Below are 6,274 nucleotides of genomic sequence, written 5' to 3' on the forward strand. Positions count from 1 at the left end.
GTCCAGGAGTTTGAGACCAGCCTGGGCAACATAGAGAGATCTTGTCTCATCTCTTAAAAAAAAAAAAAAAAAAAGCCAGACACGGTGGTGTGCACCTGTAGTCCCACCAACTTGGAAGGCTGAGATGGGAGGATTGCTTAAGCCCAGGAGGTCAAGACTGCAGTGAGCCATTGCACTTCAGGCTGGGCGACAGAGCAAGTCCCTGTGTAAAAAAAAAAAAAAAGCACCAAAAAACAAAAAGAAAAGAAAAAAAAACAAAAATCTGGGCTGGGTGTAGTGGCTCACACCTGTAATCCCAGCACTTTGGGAGGCCGAGGTGGGCGGATCACTTGAGGTCAGGAGTTTGAGACCAGCCACAGCCAACATGGTGAAACTCCATCTCTATTAAAAATACAAAAATTAGCCAGGCGTGGTGGCATGAACCTGTAGTCCCATTCATTTGGGGGGCTGAGGTGGGATTGCTTGAGCCCAGGAGGTCAAGGTTGCCGTGAACTGTGATTGCGCCACTGCACCCCAGCCTGGGCAACAGAGTAACACTCTGTCTCTAAAAAAAAAAAAAAAAAAAAAAAATGGTTAACTGCTCATCAGAAACAGTAAACGCTAAAGCCACTGCAATGGATGTTCAAAGTGCTGAAAGGAAAAAACAATCACCCAATAATTTTATATCCAGCAAAACTAGCCTTCAAAAGTGAAGGTGAGGCCGGGCACGGTGGCTCACACCTATACTCCCAGCACTGTGGGAGTCTGAAGCAGGAGGACTGCTTGAGACCTGCGTGGGCAACATGGTGATACCCTGTCTCTACAGAAAAATTTTAACAATTAGCCAGAGGCCAGGCACGGTGGCTCATGCTTGTAATCCCAGCACTTTGGGAGGCCGAGGCGGGCGGATCACAAGGTCAGGAGATCAAGACCATGGTGAAACCCCGTCTCTACTAAAAATACAAAAAATTAGCCGGGCGTGGTGGCGGGCGCCTGTAGTCCCAGCTACTCGGAGAGGCTGAGGCAGGAGAATGGCGTGAACCTGGGAGGCGGAGCTTGCAGTGAGCCGAGATTGCGCCACTGCACTCCAACCTGGGCGACAGAGCAAGACTCCGTCTCAAAAAAAAAAAAAAAAAAATTAGCCAGACTTGGTGGCACCTACCTGTGGTCCTAGCTACTTGGGAGGCTGAAGTGGGAGAACTGCTTGAGCCCAGGAGGTTGGGGGTGCAGTAAGCCATGTTCAAACCACAGCACTCCAGACTGGGTGACAGACCAAGACCCTGTCCCAAGAAAAAGGTGAAATAAAGACATTCTGAGATTTTTTAAAAGGGAGAATAAGAGAATTATTGCTAGCCAACCTGTCCTAAAAGAAATACTAAAGATGCCAGGTGTGGTGGCTCACTCCTGTAATCTCAGCACTTTCGGAGGCCAAGGTAGGCGGATTACCTGAGGTCGGAAGTTCGAGACCAGCCTGACCAACATGGAGAAACCCCATCTCTACTAAAAATACAAAATTAGCCAGGCGTGGTGGCGCATGCCTGTAATCCCAGCTACTTGGGAGGCTGAGGCAGAAGAATCACTTGAACCTGGGAGGTGGAGGTTGTGGTGAGCTGAGATTGAGCCACTGCACTCCAGCATGGGTGACGAGAGCAAAACTCTGTCTCCAAAAAAAAAAAAAAGTAGTAAAGGAAGTCCTTCAGCCTAAAAGAAAAGGACACTAGAACAATATCTTGAATTCACCAGAAGGCATAGAGCACTAGAATGATGAAGGCAGCTAAATGTAAAACCCTATATATTTCTCTTTTTTTTTGAGACAGTGTCTTGATCTGTTGCCCAGACTGGAGTGCAGTGGCACAATCCCGGCTCACTGCAGCCTCCGCCTCCCAGGTTCAAGTGATTCTCCTTCCTCAGCCTCCTGAGTAGCTGGGACTACAGGCATGCGCCACCACGCCCAGCTAATTTTTTGTATTTTTAGTAGAGTCGGGGTTTCACCAAGTTAGCCAGGATGGTCTCGATCTCCTGACCTCATGATCTGCCCACCTCGGCCTCCCTATATTTCTCTTTTATACTTTATATTTTTCCCTCTTTTTTAATTTTTTAAAAAACAAGGTTGTTTAAACCAGTTACAACACACTGCTGGGTTTATAACATATAACGATAATATATATATAACAATAGCACAAAGGAAGAGCAAGGGAAGGATAGTAAAGTTACTGTATTTTACCAGAATTTTTAGTATTGAGCTGAAATATACTATAATAAGTTAAAGCTACATACTGCAATCCCTAGACAACCACACAGAAAGTAACTCAAACATATAACTAAAAGGAAAAAAACCCTTCAACTTTGGGATTAGAATAATACATACATACACACACACACACAAATGTAACACAGAGAAGGGAGTTAAAGAAGCCAGGCGTGGTGGCTCACGCGTGAAATTCCAGCACTTGGGGAGGCCGAGACAGGCAGATCACCTGAGGTCAGGAGCTCAAGACCAGCCTGGCCAACATGGTGAAACCCCGTCTCTACTAAAAATACAAAAATTAGCCAGTCATGGTGGCATGCCTGTAATCCCAGCTACTTGGCAGGCTTAAAACAGGAGAATTGCTTGAACCCGTGAGGTGGAGGTTGCAGTGAACTGAGATGGTGCCACTGCACTCCAGCCTGGGTGACAAAGTGAGACTCCATCTCAAAAAAGAATTAAAGGGAAACAAAGGGACAAAAAAGATATGAGACATATAGAAGACAAGTATTAAAATGTCATCCATATATTCAACCATATCAACAATTACATTAAACATGAATGGGGCCGGGCGCGGTGGCTCACGCTTGTAATCCCAGCACTTTGGGAGGCCGAGGCGGGCGGATCACGAGGTCAGGAGATCGAGACCACGGTGAAACCCCGTCTCTACTAAAAAAATACAAAAAATTAGCCGGGCGCGGTGGCGGGCGCCTGTAGTCCCAGCTACTCGGAGAGGCTGAGGCAGGAGAATGGCGTGAACCCGGGAGGCGGAGCTTGCAGTGAGCCGAGATTGCGCCACTGCACTCCAGCCTGGGTGACAGAGCGAGACTCCGTCTCAAAAAAAAAAAACAAAAAAAAACATGAATGGACTCAATATTCCAAAGGGCACAGACTAAAACTGTATAAAAAAGCAAGATTCAACTATATGTTATCTACAAGAGATCCTTTAGATTCAAAGGCAAAATAGTGAAAGTAAAAAGATATACTATGCAATCAAGAATCACAAGAGGGCAGGAATAGCTATATGAACAACAGTCAACATGGCCTTTTTCCCAAAGTTCTTCCTGCATACATTTAACTCAGCATAGACTTTAATAGTAATATTAATATTAGAAACATAGAGGAACGTTTTATGATGATAATGGCTACATCAATACATCATGAAGATTTAGCCATTATAAATATATACACTGCTAACATTAGTCTCAAAAACAGAATTGAAAGGAAAAATAGACAATTGAAAATCCATGATAGGCCCAGTAGAGTGGCTCACGCCTGTAATCCCAGCACTTTGGGAGGCTGAGGCAGGCAGATCACTTGAGGTGAGGAGTTCGAGACCAGCCTAGTCAACATAGTGAAATGCCGTCTCTACTAAAAAAAAAAAAAAAATACAAAAATTAGCTGGATGTGGTGGCATTTGCCTGTAATCCCAGCTACTCAGGAGGCTTAGGCAGGAGAATCGCTTGAACCCGGGAGGTGGAGGCTGTAGTGAGCTGAGATCATGCCACTGTGATATTGAGTCTTGCAAATCCATTAACATGTTACAATGTCTTATTTAGAGCTGTAATTTGCTTCAGCAATGTTTTGTGGTTTTGAGTGTATAGGCTTTGGACTTATTTTATTAAATTCAATATTTTATTCTAAATATTTTATTCTTTCGATGTTATTGTAAATGACACTTTTTTTTTTTTTTTGAGACTGAGTCTCGCCCTATCGCCCAGGCTGGAGTGCAGTGGCACCTCCCAGGTTCAAGTAATTCTCCTGCCTCAGCCTCCTGAGTAGCTGGGATTTTTAGTAGAGATGGGGTTTTGCCAGTTTGGCCAGGCTGGTCTTGAACTCCTAGGCTCAAGTGATCTACCTGCCTCAGCCTCCTAAAATGCTGGGATTACAGCCATGGGCCACTGTGCCTGGCCATAATTTTTGAATTTTTTTTTGGTAGAGATGGGTTTCCGCCACATTGCCCAGGCTGTTCTCCAACCCTGGGCTCAAGTGATGCTCCTGCCTCGGCCTTCCAAAGTGCTGGGACTACAAATGCAGGTGTGGACCACCGTGCTTGGCCTTTTTTTTTCCTTTCTTTTTTTTTTGAGACAGTGTTTTGGCTCTGTCACTCAGGCTGGAGTGCAGTGGTACCATCATGACTCATTGCAGCCTAAACGTCCCAGCCTCAAGCAGTCTTCCCACCTAACCCTCTCAAGTAGCTGGGACTACAAGCATGCACCACCACACCTGGCTAGTTTTATTTTTAATTTTTTGTTTTTTTAAGTAGAGATGGGGGTCTCACTATGTTGCTCAGGCTGGTCTCCAACTTCTGGGCTCAAGTGATCCTCCCACCTGAGCCTCCCAAAATGCTGGGATTACAGGCGTGAACCGCCGTGCCCAGCAGAAAAATTGTCATTGGAATAAAGTCTGGGGTTTTGTTAAAAGTTTTATATCGGCCGGGTATGGTGGCCCACCCCTGTAATCCTAGCACTTTGGGAAGCTGAGGCGGGCAGATTGCCTGAGCTCAGGGATTCAAGACCAGCCTGGACAATGCAGTGAAACCCTGTCTCTACTAAAATACAAAAAATTAGCTAGGCGTGCTGGCGTGCACCTGTAGTCCCGGCTACTTGGGAGGCTGAGGCAGGACAATTTCTTGAACCCAGGAGGTGGAGGTTGCAGTGAGCCGAGATCACGCCACTGCACTCCAGCCTGGGCGACAGGGCAAGACCTGGAGTGCAGACACAATTATGGCTCCCTGCAGCCTTGACCTCCCCAGGTTCAGGTGATCCTCCCACCTCAGTTTTTCTATCTTTAGTATTGGCCTCCACCTCCTGGGTTCAAGCAGTTCTCCTGCCTCAGCCTCCTGAGTAGCTGGGATTACAGGCGTGTGCCACCACGACAGGTTAATTTTTGTATTTTTAGTAGAGACAGGGTTATACCATGTTGCCCAGGCTGGTCTCGAACTCCTGGGCTCAAGTGATCCACCTGTCTTGGCCCCACAAAGTGCTAGGATTACAGGTGTGAGCCACCACACCTGGCCAGCAGTTTCTTAAAAAATTACACTTACCTTAAAACCCAGCAATCCACTCCTAAGTATATGTCCAAAAGAAATGAAAACAACAGGCCGGGCATGGTGGCTCACACGTGTAATGCCAGCACTTTGGGAGGGTAAGGCGGGTAGCTCTCCTGAGCTCAGGAGTTCGAGACCACCCAGGGGAACATGGTAAAACCCCGTCTCCACTAAAAATACAAAAAAATTAACCGGGTGTGGTGGGGACACCTCTAGTCCCAGCTACTTGGGAGGCTGAGGCAGGAGAATCGCTTGAGCCCCAGAGGCAAAGGTTTCAGTGAGCTGAGATCGTGCCACTGCACTCTAGCTTGGACTACAGAGTGAGACTCCATCTCGCACACACACACAAAAGAAATGAAAACAACAATTTGTACATGAGTCCAAAACAGAATTATTCATTTATTCCCCAAACTAGAAACAATCCAAATGTCTATCAACATATAAATGGATAAGCAAATGATGATATAATTGCATAATGGAATACCACTCAGCAATGAAAAGGAACAAACCACTCATACCTACAACAACACAGATGAGCCTCAGAAACGTGATGCTAAGTGAAAGAAGCCAGACCAAAAAAACTACATGCTATTCCATTTCTATGAAATTTCTGGAAAAGGCAAAAACTATGCAAAGTAGATCAGAGGTTGGCTGGGGGTGAGAGCAGAGACTGACTACAAATTGGCCCAAGGGAACGTTTTGGGGTGATGGAAGTTTTCTAAAAGTGGATTATGGTGATGGCTACACAACAGTATAAATTAAAGATCATCCAAATGTGTACTTACAATGTTTGAATTGTATGACATGTAAATTATCTCATTAAATCTGTATTTTAAAAAAAGAACTGTGCTGTGAAGTTTGACATATTTTAAAGTAGGATGTCTTAGCCGGGCGCGGTGTTGCATGCCTGTAGTCCTAACTACTCAGGAAGCTGAGGCTAGAAGATTGCTCGACCTCAGGAGTTCAAGGCTGCAGCGAGCTATGATCATGCCACCGCACTC

Source organism: Hylobates moloch, unplaced genomic scaffold (genome assembly GCF_009828535.3).
Source record: "Hylobates moloch isolate HMO894 unplaced genomic scaffold, HMol_V3 SCAFFOLD_9, whole genome shotgun sequence".
Taxonomy (NCBI): Eukaryota; Metazoa; Chordata; class Mammalia; order Primates; family Hylobatidae; genus Hylobates; species Hylobates moloch.